We start from the raw sequence: 18,097 nt of genomic DNA on the forward strand, positions 1-18,097 counted from the left end.
AACTTGTATAAAAAATATGCAGACCAAGAATGGAAAATAAAGCTGTTGCCATGTTGAATGAAACTGAGTAACAAATGTCTCTTATTAAACATATTGGCAGATTTTTTGCTCAATTGTAGATGTAAGATTCAAAAGTGAGAATTGTTGGGGGATCAGCTGGCAAACCAGGAGTAACCAACATGTTAGCCCCTAATGCCCCCATAGCTTCTGTCTAACCATCAACTGAATTACTGCTTAGGACAGAAATTTTCCAAAGACATGAAAAAGAATTGGGAGAAGGAGAAGGAGGAGGAGGGGTGGTGTGGTGTGTGTGTGTAAAATGTAGCACTATATGGAGGTCATCAGAATAATACTAAAATATTTCTCAAACATAAGTTTTTCATCCAATGAGTGGCTAAAAAGGGATAATGCGAAGGAAAATCCTGAAACACTCACTAGGAAATTAATATAGTTACTTGAACACCTAATGAGGCATTAAGTGTTTATTTCCCCTCTCCCCCTTTAAAAAAAATAAATCACATTTTCTAAGCCTCCTGATCCTAGCATTTTCTCTTCCATGCCGTGCACATCTTTCATTTGCCTCAACTGCAGCTTAGAGAAAGGGAGAAAAATTATAAGCACAAATCCACAGATAGAAAGCTGCATACAATTTTCAAAAGCTGCTCCTGAGCAAAATCAAACCCTGAAGTCAGACAGCAAAAGCACTTTGTAGAAGTAGAATTTCTCTCTCTCGGCACAGCGGTTTCTGAAACAGTGCATCAATAGTAATTTGCTTTAGTACATGAAAAAACAGCTTCGCTGATCAATCAAAAGCACATACCAAAAACCAACATTATGTAAACGCCACATACACACGTAGACCAAAAGAAAAATCAATTCAGACAGAGAAATACCTATAAAAGCAATCCTCCAGCACCAGTCCTATACTGTTACACTCTCGCTATGTACATAATCATTCTGTTTAACTACCTAGTGTAAATTCTGGGATCTCACTATAGACACAAGCCTTAGAGAGAAATTGAAAGTCCATGGAATTCCATCGCCTAAATTGTCACATTAGCAGTTTAAACACAGAGTGGCTATTACACAGTAGTCGGACAGATGTGTGCATCACGTCAAGTCTCACACACACAAAATCTTGTTTAATATTATATATTGTATTTTAGAAGTGATCTAAAATTATATAAAGAGTTCTCATATTTTCAAGGCCTATGCAAAAGGGGAGAAGTTTGATTAAATATCCACCCATCTCTCCGCATTTCTTGGTTTAGCGTGCTTGGTTTCCCAACTTGGACAATGCACTGTATAATTGCTTTGGCTTAGAGTATCCCCCTTTTTTTTTTAAAGTAACTACACAGTATCAGCTGTTCAGTTTGTCTCGTTTCTTTGGTTTAGAGTTCTTCAGTTTGACACCTCTTCAATGAAGCCCTCTGAGCCCTCTGAACCTTAATATTTCCTTTTTGCTACACAGTGTCATTTAAAAAATAAAATAAAATAAAAGGCATATACTCAAACATTACATCCTACATGCAAAAGCCTAATGAATTTGAGCCCATCTCAAATTTTCCCACCAACTAAAAATATTACACCATCTCAAAAACTTCAGATTGTTTCAAACTTTAGACTCTTTCAGACCAAACAAGACAAAAACAAAAAAACCCACACATCCCAAACAAATTTACTACAAATGTAAGTTATCCCCTTACTTTAAATACTTTCATTAGCTATTAATGTGATAAGACAAGCCAAGATAGAGGTTTCTAGTATCATCTATAGGAGTTAGCCATGCACAAAATTTCTGATCAGAAAAATAATGGAAAACATATTTCTCCGATGTATGATTACATCAAAAACAGCTAATCCAATTTTGCTCAGACTTTGTAAATAAAAATAACCTCTGAGCAATGATGAAAGGATGAAAAATTTCAGACCAAAAGAAATAACTCTGACAAAGTTACAATAAACTGAAAACGAGGAGTCAGCCTAGATACTGGAACTTAAGTTAACAAGTAACTTTACAAATGCTATGCCTGCTTTGAAAATTAAAAAGAAAAAGAAAGATGTGGGCAGATGAATCTTTTTATTCCTGGTAACACTTAAATGTCTTAGGAGTCTACAATCTCTCTTCTCTGTAGGAGTTTGGAAATTAATAGTTAGGCTTGGAAAGACCGGTAAATGTCAGTAAGCATGGATTTCACCCTACACACAACAAAAAATATATTTCCATTAATAATCAAAATGTACACATATACAAAGAAAAAAATGCTTCTTGAGAATTAGAATTTTATTTAAGGATATTTACTTTGTATATTTTGAATGTGATGTTGACAATTTGTGTTTTAGTTATTATAAAGCTTTAACTTCTTAAATCTCAGTGTCAATTGTTATTAAGCAATTGTCTGATACCCCCTCCCAATTTCCTATAACTGTGAAAATTTACACAGATAAAAATAGAAAAATGCTTAAGAACGATAACTGTGTGAAAAAAATAGATTAACATTGAAAAAATGCTTAACAATCAGATATTTTCTGCTGAAATGATAAAAAATAAAAATTGAATTCTGCCAAGTTAATAATGAAGGTCTTTGCTAGAATGTCTGTTAGACTGATGTTCTAATGTTTTGTTTCCTCCTTTTCAATATGAAATTACTCCTCCATTTTGGAAGGCTTACCCCAGAAGAGGCTCATTAACTGACATGTACTCTTTCTTTATTTTGTCTCGTATTTTGTTTCATGTACTGTGGATGACTATGCAGTGTTGTTACACTCCCTTTGATATGTATAATACAATAAAGACAGCATTAACTATGGTGGGAATTAAAGATAGAAATGTTTTTGGCTTTAGGAGACAATCAGATTTTGCTGGCATTTACTCTTGGATATAGATGAAAGTTGAAACTGTAGCACCATGTGAAATGTTCATTACTTACTGCACTGCAACAGAACACAGCATTAGCTTTGTCCCAACAAATACATAAAACTGAGAGAGACTATCTTCCTCAAAAGTTTAAATTATCTGTACTCTCAGTTACCTGGTTGAAGGACTGGTGTAATTCTGAGCAGTGGAATGAAAGATCAATTAGAAGAATATCACAATATACTTTGAATGCCAGTAATGTTTTATGCTACTGTTATGAGTCATAAACCTGCTTTAAGACAAGATGAATCTTACTGTATTTATTTTCAATTAAATGAGCTGGACTTTTGCTGATGTGATGTATCCCACCCAGAAAGTTGGTCGATATATTGTAGTGAATGATATCCAACTCCGTAGATGAAGCTTATTAGTGTCACACCAACGTTGCGCTAGTCATATTTCAGCACTTCACAGCACAGAGTACTGTGGACCTGGTTTTCAATACTGAATTGAAATAAAAGATCCAAGATGCAATTCCATTGACCTATCATGCAAAACCTAAATATCAGAGGCTAATGCATATTAATGAACTTTTTCCCCTCACACACACAAAACTATCACCTTTATTGAAAAGGGAATATTTTCTTGATATTAAACAGGTAAAAACAAAGATCCACTACACCAAATCCTATTCACAGTACACTACTAGAAATAAAGGAAACAGATTCTCAGAAATATGCTTATTCAACACATCCCTCAAGAGAAACCTTGCACTGCACGCAGCAATAGCACATGTATTTTTCTGTTGTGTGTTATCCAGATATTCTTTTGTTACCCAGTAAATGGGAAGAGTGAATATCAGAAGTCCTTGCATCTTCCTCATCTCAGTCCCTGTTCAGACATCTATATCACAAGCTCCCTTCAAATGACCTGCCAACGACTGCTCCATCTAAATGCAGGTGTCTTTTCAGTTTTATGGAAGTGACATCCATTTAGTCCATTTCATGCAATTTCCCCTTGAGAATTCACAATTAGGTCATTATTGGAAAGAAACAACTCAAGCAACTGCAGCTATGTTCATGACAACACACAGTAGACCTAGAGCAAGATACTCCATGACTAAAATTTCATAAACAAACAGGCTTGGCAGAATTTAAATCATAGAATATCAGGGTTGGAAGGGACCTCAAGAGATCATCTAGTCCAATCCCCTGCTCAAAGCAGGGCCAATCCTCAGATAGATTTTTGCCCCAGATCCCTAAATGACCCTCTCAAGGATTGAACTCACAACCCTGGGTTTAGCAGGCCAATGTGCAAACCACTGAGCTATCCCTCCCCCCAAAGAAAGAAAAATACCCCCTGCTCAAAGCAGCACCAATACCCATAAATTGTTTTAAAAACTTCCCAATGCATTTTCAATAGTTCCTAAGTTACATATGATGCATAAGTTAATACATGATGGTGTGAAGTAAATGGTTTATCTATAAGAGTTCAAAGGGGACACATTACTCATGGTAGAATCTAGTCCTATACTTTAAGTACATATGGTGCCTTAGGTCAGATAAACTTTCCATGACTCTGTACACATGAACTATTGGCAATGAAAAGACTTCTGAAAATTCAGATTCCTTCCTCTCCTTACCTGCAAGCTGTGTTTTAAAAATGCTCCAAGAACACTGTAAACTGTTAAGCGGGGGGGTGTGGGTGTGTGTGTGTGTGTGAGAGAGAGAGACAGACAGACAGACAGACACTACAAGAGCACGCCAGTATCAAATAGTCATGGCTTACAGTGCAAGGATTCCAGTGCAATGGTCACAGAAGACTCTGCTGTGATTGAGCTGAGGTCTAGAGGAGGATATTCCTGTAAAACAAAAGGACTGCTTTGGATGTGCTGGGGAGATGACAATTCATTTTAAAATAGCCCTAAACACTTTTAAAAGATGAAGGGTAACATTTTCAAAATCATTTAAGTGATTTAGGCGTCTAAGTCTCACTTTTGAAAATGGGACTTAATGACTTAAAGTCTTACGTTGCTTTTGGAAAATGGGACTTAGACGCTTCTGAAAATTTTTGCCCAGCATAATGACTGAGTCTACAATCAATTCCACTTCATAGATGGGACTAAAAAGCGTGAAGAGATTGAAAAAGTAGAATATATATTTTTAAAAACAAAGAAAGGGTCCTGATAATCCTAAAAATGGTTATTTCCCTTTGATCAGTGTTGTTTATTTTACCATGACACTGGGTCCGATTCTCCACTGCCTTGTTAAACATGGCCAAATCACAAAAGTAGCATTTTGCACCCACTTTCTACAGGAGACTGAAGAATCAGGCCCATTGACTTGACGACAATTTCCATGTCACTGAATGGCTCAAAGGCCTGTTTTGTTTTATTCCCTGGGGCAATTCCCCTTCACTCTGTATGGCAGAGGAAAATGTCAGAGACGACAGAACCACTATGGTCCCAGTTCATAGTGGGAACAAATAGAGGACCAAAATGGATTTAGGGAGCCCATGCTTACAGTGAAGAACCCCTACATACCAGAGTCAAGTCCTATGGGGACTCCCCTTTGCAGTGAGATTTGGCAGTCAGGCAGCAGAATGGTTACTCTGGTTGAGTATATGAGGAGAGTGGATTTAGCCGATAGGAAACATTTGAAAGAGTACTATTCCTGCCAACACCGCCCATTTTCCCAGTGGGAATCTGAGCCCAATTATTTCTGAATAGTCATTGGAAAAGCCCAGTCACAGAGCTGGCATCACAGGCATCGATAGACTCTAACATTGTTCCCCTTTAAATCAAAAACAAACTTCCATGTGTGTCAGATGGAACATGACCTCACTGAATGCCTTGCCATGAGCTCAGTCAGAACCTACCAAAAAAAAAAAAAAATCTTTGTACTACTTCTGCATTGCTTATGTGGCAGCGCTGTCACTGATCTGAGACTATGAGGGTTACTGTACAGAGATCTGATGGCGTCGAAGACAATGTGTATGTTAAAACTTAAATGCATGTTAATTCAAGGTGGACTCTCATTTCTCTCTCTAAGTAGTCTGGCTATTCTCCTGTTTTATATATTTTGTTTGTCTACCTCCCATGCTACTCCAAGTGCTTTGAATTGTGTAATCAAGGTTCTTATTTCAGAGACACTTGGGGTTGGCCAGAGGCGACAATGGCAAAGTGGTAGGTATTTCACCTCAGTCCCTCCCACTACTCTAACCTGGATGACTTCAATTTCCACAACTAAGCCCCTTGATTTTGTTTCATCTGGATTATTCATTAAATTCTTCATTCAGGCACCAACTTTGGTCCAATTCTTCACAGTCTGTCACTGCCTTTTTACTGCTTTCTGAGCTCTCTCTCACAGCCTGAGTTCCCTCTCCAACTAGTATTACTTTTCAGTAGTCCTCTGCCGCTCTCCCCTCTGCATATCACGTGCTCAATCATTCAGCTATCCCCAGTCCATTAACCTCTGACTCCTCTTCCCTTCACAGTCTTTGCTTCCTTCAAACTCATATTCCCTACTCTGTCTTTTGTTCCCAATCTCATTCTCCAGCCTTCTAATCTTCAGCCTTGACTCTCCTCCGAGTTTTGCTTCCTTCATTCCTGCAAACAGCTGAGCACCCCTTTGAAGAAAGTCTGATGATTTCCCCTATTCTAAATTAATTCTCTAAACACCTTGACTTTTTAAATGTTCTTGTCCTGCCAATGCCCAACTACTCGTATTTCAGCTCTTTCGACAGCCTTCAACACTACTGACTGTAAAGTGCTGCAGACTCATCTCTGAGTGATGCCAGAGTAGATAGAATCACTCAACAGATCCCCATGACGGAACATCTTTTCTCTCATCTTTCCCTTTTATCATTCATAATAATTTATTTAAAATAAATTAGGTGCATGAAAATGGGACCTATGTTAGCAGTTTCACAACAATTTCCATGGCAGCTTACTGTCTCATCACGCAATCGTGTTTTTTTCATTTCAGGTGGGGAACATGCTTGAAAATGGCCTCATTTCTTTCTTCAGAATTCACCTGCTCTTGCTGCTAACTGCCTGGATGCTATATAACATATTGTCCAATGTCAAAGAAAAACAATGGAAGCATTCAGGTTTCTGTAGGATCTACACCCATCACTTTGACAGTTTTTGTTGACACTAAAGTTAATGTTTAGCAGGCAGAAAGGTAAAATTTAAAATACGTGAAAAGGGGAAAAAAAGAAACACAAATACTATCTTATCCACCAAGGACAGCTCAAGGACCTGATTCCTATTTACTCCACTCTGTCAGTATAAGGAGGTCTTAAAGTAGGTGTAAATTATAATTACATGCACTTTGAGGTCCTTTTACACTGCCTTGGTGTAAATGAGACTCAAGCCCCAAGTTTTAAAACAAAGCATTGTGTTTAGTGCACTAGGTTAGCAATATAAAGCGTTAAATAAATTAATCAGTAAAAATACTAAAGAGCTACTGTAAAAACACTTCCTCATTTTAATTCAAGGAAACAAAACAGGAAAATGCCATTTTCAACAACTTTCAGAATTCAAGCAACTGAGCTTGACTGGGACTTTTGTAGCATTGTGACTTTTAGCTGGATTTCTTCATTTCAAAGAGCACACATTAATCCTACCTACAGAAAAAAGTCAGAATCACTGGCACTGATGTATTGGTAGTAAGGCAGGCATTACCTATTTCACCAGGACCGGGATAAACTATTTACAATAGCCTCTCAAGCTGCCTTTCTGCTAACACTGATGAGGCTATTTCCCTCATAACGATAAATGGGCTGTGTGTTGCTTGGCTGTCAGGTATTCCACAATGCCCCCAAATATGGAGTAAAGAGATGGGGATTTTGGTGCAAATTACAAGGGTTTTGCTTCCCACAAAGGCTGCAGTCCTCCTACTCAAGTGGAGATATGTTTAAAAAACAAACAAGGCAAGTGTTTATAAAATCGAGATTTGAAGTGTTGTGGTAGCCATGTTGGTCCCAGGATATGAGGGAGACCAGCTGGGTGAGCTAATATCTTTTATTGGACCAGCTGAAGAAGAGCTGAAGAAAGCCTGGTCTCTTTCACCAACAGTAGTTGGTCCAATATAAGATATTACTTCACCCACTTGTCTCTTAGAAAAAGAAGATCTAGAATTAAAATAAAAGTAGGAAAAACCTGCTGTGATGGGTTTGAGAAAGCCACTGTTTCACTCAGTTCTTAAAAGCCTACTGCTTCCAATAAATTCTCCCTGAAATCTTCCTCCTTGTAGCTCTCCTGTGTCTGTGAAGAGGGAGCTGTTTGTATGGAAAAGCCTTCAGTCCTTTTATCCCCAGCAGGCCTCACCACAAATAGGGCCACAAAGATAACTATCATGGTGCCCTACATTTTCCAGCCTGCCTTACTGCAGGCTTAAGGAGGATAGGTGGAGGCACCATGGACCATCTCTTTAGTCCTTACGTTCTAGAGAAAGAAGCCAAGCTCTGATTCCGGAAACTCTTGTTGTGGGCCTCAGTAGTGGGGACAGCAGGTTGAGCATCTATCCAAGCAGTATACAACTTCCACTGGGCCCCTGATGCCATAGGAGCTGGTCTGGAACATTCAGTTCATCTTTTTATAAAAAGACTAGGATCTGGTTTCTCATGGGGTTCATTCCCTAACCTTTTATTGCTTTAAACTGCTGTGTGTGGTATAACTTATATACAAATAATCTAAGGGCATCCTTTTGGGCTCTACCTAAGCGGCAGGAGGTACTGGCCTCAAAGGTGTGAGCTTCCTTCACATTCAAGTGAGAGAAAGCATCCCCTTTGGATCAGCCCTTTGACAAGCACAGATTTTGTAAGTGACTAGTTTTTTGAAGCCAGTGGGGATACACAACTCTTTGATCATGGAAATAATAAACCTAGAAGAGGCTTTTGTTGATTGCATGACATTCAGGTGCACAAGAGAAATGCTGTGCACTGGAGACCCTTTTACAAGTGTGGAGCCCTGATCCTGTTCTGGCTCTTCATTCATATAGTTGTCCTTAATCCATTGCTGCTTCTGAGGCCAAATCCTTCAAGAGACTTCTGGATTGTGAATGAGACTGTTAAACCTCAGAAGTTAGGGAAAATTGCCTCCCTACGCAGCAAAGGAGCAAATGCATATTTTTCTCCAAGGGTAGGAGAGAGGTAAACAGTCATCAGGAGGAGGAAGGATCATATCTTGCCAAAAAAAGTTCCACAAGTTTCCAACCCTAGTTGTTTCTCAAAAGGAAACACCCACAGCTTTGAGCTAAAGTGAGTGAGCTGCAACACTAAGTGGTCAGTTGATGAGCTCGACTTGGGGTAGCATCCATATAAATGTTGCTAGCCAGGCCACCTAATAAGTTAACAACTTTAAGTCTGCTTTATTCGTGACTGACATTTTAAAAATACTTGATGACAAACAAAACATTGACAATAGCTTTTAAGGTTTTAGAGGTCTCAAATAACTAGGTTTGTGCTAACAAAACAGACCCTTGGTTGCTTTATTTTGTCTTCCAATCAAAAGGAAAATAGTCTACCAAAGGGGAAATTAACTTTACACCTGCTATTTGCTGCCCAGTGCAAGACTCCAGCCTTCTTGAATTGAAGACATGGCTCTAACCTAAAACAGATGTTTGCAAGAATTCACACATTATTAAATAATGGAAGAGCTTACAGATGCATGATATAGCTATGCAGAAGCCTACTTTATAACATGGCTGTAATCCCATGAGTTTATAAAGGAAGCAGACAGAAGTATAAGTTAGACTAAAAAAGAAAAATATCAGTATTTTAGTTTATAGGGTTTCAATTTTATGACATAATCAGTGAAAAACTTTCCTAAGAGATGTTGTAAAATGCAGTACTCAATTCATTATGAAAACCCCCCACGGCATCTTACCTTAGATCCTAGCACTTTCCATCTATCATGAAAATACAATATTTTTGGTAATTTCATTTTAGTTGAGGCCTGAGAAAGCCATCTATTTTACACAGATTTTTAATAACAATCCAACTTCAGAAGCATTAGTATTTAATAGCAGACCATCATTCTGTTTTGACTAACACCATACACTTACAGGAAGAGCTACCAGCAGGGCCAGCTCCAGGGTTTTTGCCACCCCAAGCAGCAAAAAGAAGGAAAAAAAAAAAAGCCGTGATCGCTACCTGCAGCTCTACCGCTGCCGCTTCAGTCTTTGGCAGCAATTCGGCAACTGGTCCTTCTCCGAGAGGGAGTGAGGGACTCGCCGCCGAAGACCTGGATGTGCCGCCTCTCTCCATTGGCCACTCCAAGCACTTGCTTGCTGGCTACCAGGCTCCGCTATTGAAACTAGGTCATCCTCAAAGCTCATGTGTGTTTGCAAAGACTGTGTGAATGGCTCTCAAAAGATTAATGACCTACCACTTTACAAGAGCTGAGTATCTGTCTTAAATAATCTCACTTAAAATATGAAACCAAGTATGTAATTTAACAATTGTCTCACCCAATGATGCTAAAAGAGGCAGAAGACACTTGCTTATACTTGCAGTCTTGGGTGTTAAAGGTAATTTAATTGTGTAAAATAGCTGAAGAATCAAATATAAGAGAACACTAGCGGCTTACTAATTAGGGCCCTGATGCTGTAATCTGATCCACTTGGGCAGACCCACACACACACAGAGTCCCGCTGCATGGCCATAAGGTCTACCTGCATGGACCCAGATGCAAAATTAATCCTTACTAGGTCTCCTTTTAAGAAAATGGCGTTAAACAGAGAACTTCATATGCACGCAGATCTCAAGAGCACCTAAAGGAGCACACAGGCATTTAAAAAAAAAAAATCACATCTAATATGTCTCTCTTCAGGTTTTGTGGAATTCCTCTGTAGTGTTGAATATGTGCATTACGTGCATAGAACTATTCACCAGGAAGTCTAAGGCCCATAAGCACTTACCAGTTAGGTAAGGTATACCTGAGCAAGATTTCCAATATGAACAGATGCGACCCCTTCCTTTTGACCACAAAAGGTAACTGTACACTTATACACACTCTTTTTGTAACAGAAGATAAGAGAGCTGCCTCAACTCACTCTGACCACAGAGATACTGCTTATGTGACAAAAGCTGCTATTTTGTGTGCATTAGTGACTCAGACTTGGGCAATGGACTGAGTCTTTAAATCAAGATTAAATGTCTTTCTGAAATATCTGATCTAGTTCAATTAGAATTCATGGCTTTTATTCAGGAATTACTGGGTGGAATTATATGGCCTAGGCTATGCAGCAGATCAGACTGGATGATCCCTTCTGGTCTTAAAATCTAATGAGTCATACGCTGTGCGTCTCCAAATCAAGACAATGACAATCCATTTCAGTCAATACACAAAGTAAATAAATAATATATCCAATAACATTTAGAAACTACACTAGAGAATCACAGAACTTGAGGAGGGTTGGGAGGGAATTAAGACATCTAGTCTATCTTCTCCAACCACTAATGCAGAATTACTCCCTACAGTACATTTTCTAGTCTTTGTCCAGTCTTCCTAACATTTCAGTAGGAGTGCGTTTGCTCCTTATACATGAAACAGGATCAAAGAGCATTTCCCATTTTAAGATAAAATCTTCTAGGTTAGATTAACACAAAGAATGGGTGTCCTCCAACAGATTTTCTTATACATTAACAACAAAAGGAGGAACACATTAACTATCTTAAAAAATGTGAAAAAGAGAATTGCCATTATTTTAATAGGTGAAGGATACAAATATTTATCTTCCTGCTTTGTATCTTCAGATTCCCTAAACGAATTTCATTTCAGTTATTCTCAGTATTTGCCCTACTGTAATGACAAGTTTAATTAAATTACAGTAATATCATCCAGAGTGATCCACTTAGGTTGGGTGTGGATATCGAATTTAATCTAAAAGCCATTACACAAGCCTGAACTTTGTCATATTCAGTAGTACTGAGGGAGAAGAGAGAGGATTACTATTTAGAGCTGAGAGCATCAAAGGATGGAGAGAAAATTGCCCTGCCCAGCTCTTCTCTTAAACTCAGTATCCTCCGTCATTCCAGATTTTGGTGTAATCTACAATAGCTCATGAAATTCTCCCTGGTTCTCACAGACATCAAACACTGCCATCAGACATGAATTCAAAGAATTAAGCTTCAAGAGACAACTCCATCATAACTGGCATAAAAAGCACAATTTTGTAAGTATTAAAATTTCAGCATAATTTCTCAGTTAAATTTCCCTCCAAATGCTCAAAACTATTGGAGATATACTGAAAAAGACGATTTGGTGTTTGAGTAAGAAGTTTTTAATCACTCTACATCTGCCGTCATTCACCTGATTTGAAATATTTTGTAATTTATTAATCGAATGTCCCTCTGTAAAAAGATATTTTATTATACTTATTACCATTGGTGGTGTTTCAATTCTACTAAAAATGTACTCATGATTTCGGGCTTCCTTAAAGACACTGTAATGAACCAGAAGTAAAGCTGGGGAGCAGATTATCAGTATTCAGACTAATGTGAATACATTATATGAAGTCTAAATATAATAATTTTTACCACTATCTCTATTTTTACCCTTACAACCATCAATGAGCAGAAACATTGTACATGTCACTACCCCAGGCCATTTGTACACCTAAGTTGGGAGCAAGAAAAGCGTGAGCAGTCTTGGAAATCAGTCCCTAATGCCTATATAGCAGGTCATATTGCCGGTCAAATGTAGAGATCAACAAAATCCTTTTGGATAAAGAGGTCAAATTATAGATAAATACATAATTGTATTGTTGATTAATGAAAATATGGGAAATCAACATTTTAATAACTATATGAGTCTACGGTGCCTTCAAAGGCTAAGTCTGTACCTAAGAATATTCACTCTATTATTACATTAAGGCAAAGTTTTCCCCTCTGATCCACACTATGAATCTCCCATATGGAAAGCAGAGCCCCAATGCACATTATACACTTGTTTAATATGTGCAACAAAAAGAGAACAAACAACAGATCTACACTGCAGATGAAGAGAGTTTTTCCCTTAATGCAATACAGTTAAATGAAGAACCATAGGCCACTAAACAGGGCAGTGACTCCCAGATTTTCACTGCAGAAAAGGCTCTGAGGGTCATATTAGATCACAAGCTAAATACGAGTAAACAGTGTAACACAGTTGGGAAAAAAAAAATCACTCCGGGCTGTATTAGCAAGGGTGTTGACTGGAGTAGTGCCCAGTTCTAGGCTCCACATTTTAAGAAAAATGTGGACAAATTGGAGAAAGTCCAGAGTAGAGCAACAAAAATTATTAAAAGGTCTAGAAAACATGACTACAAGGAAAGACTGAAAAAACTGGATTTGTTTAATCTGAAGCAATAGCCAGGTACATACATACCAGTGGGCTTCATTTTCAGTTGCTTCAATTTTCACAAGATTGCACCTTGGGCAGCTGGATCCTATAACTAGGGCCCTAGTAAATTCATGGTCCCCTTTTGTAAATTTCACAGTCATAGAATTTTAAAAGTCTTGAATTTCATGGTGTCAGATATGTAAATCTTAAATTTTCATGGTGTTGTAACAAAGCATGACTATGTATTTAAAAACCAGCAAAAAACAAAACATGTAAAGCCCTTAAGTCAGGGCATTTCTCCAACTGGGGGTCCCTACTCAAGAAGAGGTTGCAAAGTTATTGTGTGTGGAGGTGGGGGTCAGAGTATTGCTATCCTTGTTTCTGCGCTGCCTTCAGTGCTGGGCAGCCAGAAAGCAGCTGTCTGGACACCCAGCTCTGAAGACACTGCTGCCACCAACAGCAGTGCAGAAGTAAGGGCAGCGATATACAATACCATTACTTCTGCAGTACTGCCTTCAGAGACGGGCACCTGGTCAATGGCCAGCAACCTCTGCTCTGTGGTCACCCAGCTCTGAAGGCAGCACAGAAGTAAAGGTGGCAATATCGCGACCCCTTCAATAGCCTCGCAGTTCCTTTTGGGTCAGGACCCCCAGTTTGAGAAACACTGTGTACTTTTGTATACTTTTACCTTATAGTATAATATAGGGTAAAAATACACAAAAGACCAGATTTCATTGGGGAGACCAGATTTCACGGTCTATGAAACTTTTTTTAGGGCTCTACCTATAGCAGATGGAAAATTTAAATCAATATTCAAAGCAACAAGGAGGGGAACAGAAGAGAGAAAAGACTACCTATCAATCCTGTTTGATTTGGGAGTCCGGAATAATCTTTTCAGGGCCAGTTCGAACAACTCCAGACCTGCTGCAAAGCTTTCCAGTTTGTCACCCATACACAAGGCCCAAAAGTCAACGTATAACTATCTTCACTCCATCTTACCTCAGACAGCACTGCCATACCAGATGGGGGGGAAGGCTGAAGTTTTATAAAGCAGAACGAATATATGTCCTCGACTAATATGTCTAGAACTAATGTGTGTATTTTCCCCCTCAAGGGTTTCAAGAGGTCTCATGAATCAGCTTGTTCGCCACACCAGGTGGCACTGGCACTGAGTGGTAAATCTCTCACTAGCTATCATTCCTACTTGGTGGGAAGCCCTGCGGCTGCACGTTTGGCTGTATTATATGAAGCAGCCCTAGCTAGAGCCAGTGTAGCTTAGTGTTTAGATCACTGGACTGGGACTCAGGAGACCTGGGTCTATTCGTTGCTCTGCTGGTCAGTGGCAGAGTGACCTTGCACAAGTCACTTGATCTCCCTGTGCCATAGTTCCCCTATCTGCAAAAGGGGGATAGCAATGCTGACCTTCTTGGTAAAGTGCTTCAAGGTGTGCTGATGAAAAGAAGTAGTATACAAAAAGCTATACATCATCATCTCAGAAAATAGGCATCAGCGCATCATTCCTCCATCAATTCAGCTGGGTCCCCAGGAATTCCTAACGGAGATGTAAAAGTGTTGGAAATACCTCAGTGCTACAGTTTAAGAACCACCACGCACCTATCGTCCTGGTCTTAGGTGAACATGTTTAGGGTTGGGACACTGATGCTGTACAGTACAGAAAGTCAGAGATGGGTTTGGAGCTGCTGTCAACTCACTTTCCTTCAACAAGAGCCAAGACTTTCTGCTTTTCAAAATGGGACTCAGGGGCTTTTTGAATTTCTTACTCCAAGTCTGTCTGTAGGTGACTCTCACCTCAGTAAATAGATTTGTTTTAACTTTAGAAAAGGAAATGCATTTTTATTTTAGAGTAAGTTTGTAAATGTTTGATTAGAAAATGGGCAATTGCCACTAACCATAGATGTTCACTGTATCAGGTCATTGAGTATTTGGGGCCAAATTCTTTCCTCAGTTACACTCATGAAAACTCATTGACATCTGTAAGACTGCCTGGGTGTAACTGAGACAAGAATTTGGCCCATTGGTTCTATTGAGTCTAAATGCCACAATTTTCCGGAGATTAGACCAATGCAGAACAAAGAACTGATTAGTGTGTTCATGTGTGACTAGTAGTATGGAGAAATGTGAACATACAAGATGCATCTGTGAGGTATACACATGTATAAGATGTGTTTCCAGTAATACTTGCAGGTTTGAAGGACACTAACAACTTCTATATTACCACAAAGCCTCTCTTCTTCTTTAACATGCAATATATGCAGTGACCTAATTTAACAGTGCAAGGCTTGAAGAAAGAAAGGAGAGCTGGTAAATCCAAATGTACATAATATCATTGCCTTCCAACTGCACAGCCATGGGAAAGTGCAGGACCAATTGAGATAGAACCATTGCATCTCACTAGCAGAACTGTGCAGCAAATCATTTTACTAAGTAGCCAATGGGACTGTTTACGAACAGTCTTTTAAAATAAAAAAACACAGAGGAAGTTCTCTGGGAAACTGTTCTTAGGGGCTAAGGATTTTTGTGCATCAAAAGGGTTTTTGAAAACTGTAATAACATTGCAAATAAGCTTTGGTTCAGCTCATTTATCTTCATAACAAGAACAAACCCTATTCATATTATGCTAAAAGAAAAAAAGGCGGTCACATACAGTGCTTATTATTTCAAACAATAAAATTATGAGTACTGTCAACTCACCCATTACCCTGAGTAAAATGTAACAGTAAAAACAGAAGATAAACATAAGTTCCCATAATTAGAGTTTTGCTCACTGAAGCACTGCTCTTCTAGTGTTCAGGATTTCATTGCATCAGGTAGATCAACTATAAATAATCTCTTAGAGCTATGACATACCCTGGTCCTAGTGCTACAAAAGGAAGAGGGATAATCATTTGTTTGGGAAAAATCTAGTCATTTGTTTCCTCCTTTAAACAAAAGTGCTTTTCCATAACCATCACCAAGAAAGAATGCAACAGCACTGAGCAAACACATATATATGGAGCTACAGTTTGTATATTTTGTTCCAGAAAAGCATGCCAAGTATTTGTTATTGATAGTGTCACCCAACGTTCAGCGTGCATCATTTGAAATGAGAAGAGGAGCCTTTTTAAGAGATCTCTCTTATAGGAAGTGTTTAAAAAAAAATCTGGCACAATTAAATCTGCTATTTTCAAAAGGCAAAAACTTTTGCCCTTCCCAAGCATGGAGTATGAGAAGAGTGAACCAGGCCCATTGATCTGCCATTCACTGCTTTACAATTTTTATTTCAAAGCCTACAACCCTAATCTCAAGAAAAGTGCTGTTTATGGGCCAAATCATCCCCTATATGAGCACATCCCACATAAGGGTCAGTGAATGTCACAAATCTATGCTCCGGACATTTCCTCATAGTCATTTCAGTGGGGAGGGAAGGTGGCTTCCACCCCACAGAATGGACAGCGTAGTCCTTGAGATTTACCAGACACCCAGTGCCAAAGACACTGCCTACCATCCACCTTAATTGCTCCCCAGTCCCCTGGCAGAATATCTCCCAAGGAGCAGCGAGGATGTACTTGTGTAAGTTAATGAAGACCTGTCCTCCTTGGTTGAGTCGCACTAAATTGTTAATCTTAGATTTTGTTGGTAACATGAAACAAACAGGAATCCTTTTTATGAAGCATCAGTTCATGTTATACAAAAGTTGAGACATAAATAGTCACTATTCCCTTTGTATCTAGAATTGCACATAGCAGAAAAACAATATTTAGATGTTCTCTGAATCGTCTTTTCGCAAAAATAAGGCATCTTCTGCAGGAAAATAAAACATGACATCTGAGTATAGGTATGCCACAGGTTTCTTTAAGGCTTGCAAACATTCACTTAATCGACAAATATGTCACACAAAAAATCACTTTTTCATGTTAGGAAAAGAGATGTGGGTTCTCTTGAATGGAAAAAACTAATTTTAAAATATTAAATTATCCATCTTTATCTATATATCAAGAGAAAAAACAAAAAAAATAATCTCAGGGCTGAATGGCTTGCTATTTTCTGCTCCCTAAAGGAGGAAATACTTTCCCCACTCTTGATTTAAATAAAACTTTGTTGTTATGGTGAACTGGAAAGAGAACGAAAGATAGAAAAATACAGTGAATATTTTTAAAATCTTTATCTCACAAAGGGCACAGAGACTTGATCAACTAGATTAAAAATAAATGTTATAACCAGCTTCAAACCATCACCATATGACTACGAGCTGTTTAGGCAAGAAAATGAATCTCTTCTGGTTGTAGAAGACAATGATTTATCTTTTCAAGTTAATTGAGGTCTAAACTGCAGTGGCATGATGTTTGGTATCAGGAATAGCATAACTGCTGCATCAGCTGCTTTGAACACTGATGGAGAAGAGTCAAGCTGGGGACATTTAAAATGGATGCACATTCTGCAGGTTTTCTGGTATGGGTACTCTTTGCTTATCTGCTGGGCTGCCAAAACTATGACCACACAAAGGTCATATGCTCATTTCAGTGAGTGCCAGTGAACAAGGGCCTGCTGAATGCACAAAGACAGCTTGCTTGAAAGAAGATCCTCCTGAATAATAAGCAATGAAGAGTTTGTGACCCACGCTTAGTCACAAACAAGGCCAAATTCAAGCAAATCTGGGCCCCACTACAAAGGCATTCTATTGGGTCTCCCAGCTGCAAGTTCTAGGATTCCATGTGCAACCCCTATCATCCTATCTGCCCCATCCTTCTTCCCTAGCTGGAAAGGTTCTCCCTCTGGTGGGTGAAGGAGTGAAAATAGGCTTCAGGCTATGGGTTTTAGGTGGCCAGGCCTAGTGGTTGGAGTGGTGGTCAAAGTCAGACACAGGGCCAAGGGGAGATCTGTAACTGGGATCTGGGGCAGACTGTGGGTCA

General features: G+C 38.9%; 1 protein-coding gene across 13 annotated transcripts in view; it reads right to left on the bottom strand.

Annotated features, from left to right (window-relative positions):
• Nucleotides 1-18,097, bottom strand: part of OTUD7A (OTU deubiquitinase 7A) — a 310,046-nt gene that overhangs the window by 221,076 nt on the left and 70,873 nt on the right. The window contains exon 1 of one of the 13 annotated variants that reach the window (XM_039492115.1): nucleotides 4,646-4,712. The exons of the other annotated variants lie outside the window; for them this stretch is intronic. The gene's annotated coding sequence lies outside the window, so the exon portion shown is untranslated. Of the gene's footprint in view, nucleotides 1-4,645; nucleotides 4,713-18,097 lie in introns of those variants that run through there. 13 annotated transcript variants of the gene reach the window in all.

The sequence above is a fragment of the Mauremys reevesii genome, linkage group 10 (genome assembly GCF_016161935.1).
Source record: "Mauremys reevesii isolate NIE-2019 linkage group 10, ASM1616193v1, whole genome shotgun sequence".
Lineage (NCBI taxonomy): Eukaryota > Metazoa > Chordata > Testudines > Geoemydidae > Mauremys > Mauremys reevesii.